This window comes from Bactrocera latifrons, unplaced genomic scaffold (assembly GCF_001853355.1).
Source record: "Bactrocera latifrons isolate USDA-ARS-PBARC rearing strain unplaced genomic scaffold, ASM185335v1 scaffold_368, whole genome shotgun sequence".
Classification (NCBI taxonomy): Eukaryota; Metazoa; Arthropoda; class Insecta; order Diptera; family Tephritidae; genus Bactrocera; species Bactrocera latifrons.
In genome coordinates this window covers 203,968-206,905 of record NW_017537010.1, presented here as the reverse complement: position 1 = coordinate 206,905, position 2,938 = coordinate 203,968, and positions in this window count along the sequence as shown.

Here is a 2,938-nt window from a genome sequence, read left to right as displayed (position 1 = left end):
AATTAACAAAAGTGCGCATACACGCTACAATATCGCGATCGCCGATCAACATACTTTTCGAGGAAAAAAGGTGAGTGCCGTGAGTATAGTGTTTTCAATATTTTATATAAGTGTGTTAACCGACTAACGAAAAAAGTCAGAAACACTAAATTTTACGGAAGAAATATCAGAAAGAAGCTGCACTCAGGATTTCTTTAAAAATTGAAAATGGGCGTGGCTTCGCCCASTTATGGACCAAAACCATATCTCAGGAACTACTCGACCGATTTCAATGAAATTCGGTACATAATAGTTTCTTAACACCCTGATAATATGTACGAAATATGGGTAAGATCGGCTAACAACCGCGCCTTCTTCCAATATAACGCTATTTTTATTTCCATCTGATGCCTTCTCTGTATAATATATACATTAGGAACCGATGATGCTAGCGGAATAAAACTTTACACAAATACGGTATTTGATGCGAGAGTATAAAATGTTCGGTGAAACCCGAACTTAGCCCTTCCTTACTTGTTAAACTTAAAATTATGTTATGTTATGTTCACCAAACAATTGTACGCTGTATACTAACATTTGTGATATTATTTTCACTCGCCTCAACTAATAAGCGATGTGTGTCTAACATTATCAACATTTTACAGCTATATTCGAATTGATGTTCAAGCGAGTGCCAATGCACACATGCTTTGTGTAAAAACGTGCCATTAGTGTATTGGGAAACACCTTAATTTGAATTATCTTCCAAAATGAAGATGGTGTGTACTTACTTAAGTGACTATCTGTAAGTCTTCTACGACTAGTATCCAACGATTTCCTTTCGCAGTACGAGGTAAAGGACCAAATAAGTCAAGAGCGATGATCTCAAACCTTTGGTTACTTGAAACTGTTTGAAGTAGACCTGCTGGTTTCAGATTTGTTGGTTTGAACTTTTTGCATTCAATGCATGATTTGACATATTGAGCAATTTCCGTACGCATTCCAGGCCTAAAATAAAGTGGTGTGATTCGACTGATATTACGATCAATCCCGTAATGTCCTGCAGTTGGATCAGCATGGACTTTCTTTAAAACCGTTTCTCTTAAAGTTTTGGGTAGTACAAGTTGACCGTTTTCTGAATCTTCGTCTGAACAGAATCGGTGCAATACGGCATTTATCATAATGTATCCACGACTAGTATGTCTGGTTACGTTTTCATCGTCTTTTTCAAACGATTATACGATGCCCTGCAGTTCGTCATCCTCTAACTGCTCTTTTCTGAATTCTTCAGCGCTTTTGCGAGGAAAATCTTTCTCAAAAGAATTTATCTTAGAATGGTTTTCGGTGGACGTGATAACATATCTGCAACAATGTTTTGTAGTTGCAAAGCCCATCTGGCAAGGCGTCCAGTAGGAGTTTTCAAACTAAAAAGCCATTTAAGCGGCTGGTGATCAGTCAATACTGTAATTTCTGCTCCCTCAATATAGCCATGAAATTTCTTTACGGCCCAAACTACGGACAGTGCTTCCCGTTCCGTTGTATAGTAATTTCTCTCTGCCGGAAGCAAAAGACGGCTGGCATACTCAATTGGGTGTTCTTCTTCGGTGTTCTCCCCCTGCAGAAAAACAGCTCCGAACGCATAATCGCTTGCGTCAGTTTTCAAAACAAAGGGTTTGGTTTCATCAACTTGTTGCAGCACCGGTAGCGACGAGAGAAATTTTTTAAGGTTATCGAACGCATTCTTTTCGTCTGACGACCATTTCCATTGCACATTTTTCTTCGTCAACTTAAACGTCAAATAAACCGTCGATACCAAGAGCATGTTTGCAGAAAGGAAATAAGTTGTTTCAGATTTCTCGGGTATGGTAGTTTCATAACAGCAACTTTTCAACTTTTAGTCCTTTTGTGATCAAAATGTGCCCAAGATACTTTATCTCCGCTCGGCAGAAAACGCATTTTGCTCTTCCAGTTTGGAGAGTGTTTGTCGTAAGTCCTGCATGTGTGAGTGAAAATCATTTGAGCTTATAATTATGTCATCTAAATATGCAAGTATCAAAATATGTGGTAATCCGGATCGCAATTTGTCGATCAGTCGCTGGAACGTGGCTGGAGCATTCTTTAGTCCGAAAGGCATTCTATGAAAAACGAAAATTCCCGAAGGGGTTGTAAATGCAGTKTTCGGCTTGTCATCAATTGCCATTTCGATTTGCCAATATCCGGCTTTCAAATCAATCGTAGACATGAACGGTGTTGCTTTTGCTGCACGAAACAAGTCATCCATTCGCGGTAGTGGATATGTATCTGTCGTGGTAATTGTATTTAATCGCCGATAATCCACGCAAAGTCTGACTCCGCCATTTTTTTTTGGTATTAGTATAACTGGAAATGACTACGGYGATTCGCTTTCCTCTATTATGCCCTTTTTCCTCTAATTCAGTCTTTTTATTTATTTTTCACTGCCGGCGAGATTCGGTAAGGTTGCGACGAAATAGGTGCATGCGCCTCTATTTTTATGTGATGTTCAATATACGGTATTGGTAGTACGGCATCTTCAAAAATATTCTTATGCTCATTGAACAAACTAAGCGATTTAGTTGTATCCAATATATTGTGGAGCACACACTACTGCTTTAATTAAAATAGAAACACTTTATACACTTTGGTTTTTTAATAACTTTATTTATAAAATAAATTTATATTTTATAAAGATAATGATTAACCGGATCTGGTGATCGAGGTTCCCCGAATCGAGGTCGAACTGGGTAATCGCGGTTGAGGAGCGAGATGKTGACGTATATAGCGTATCTTTTAGAGGAAAATGTGCGAATATCGATGGGCACAGTGTGTCGAATGTTGATGGGCACAGTGTATGTGACGAATTGTGTTGAAAGTTGTTGACGCGTCGCAGGGTAGAAGCGAACGTGCATCATCGATGATTGATCCACGAATTGTGTCCGCT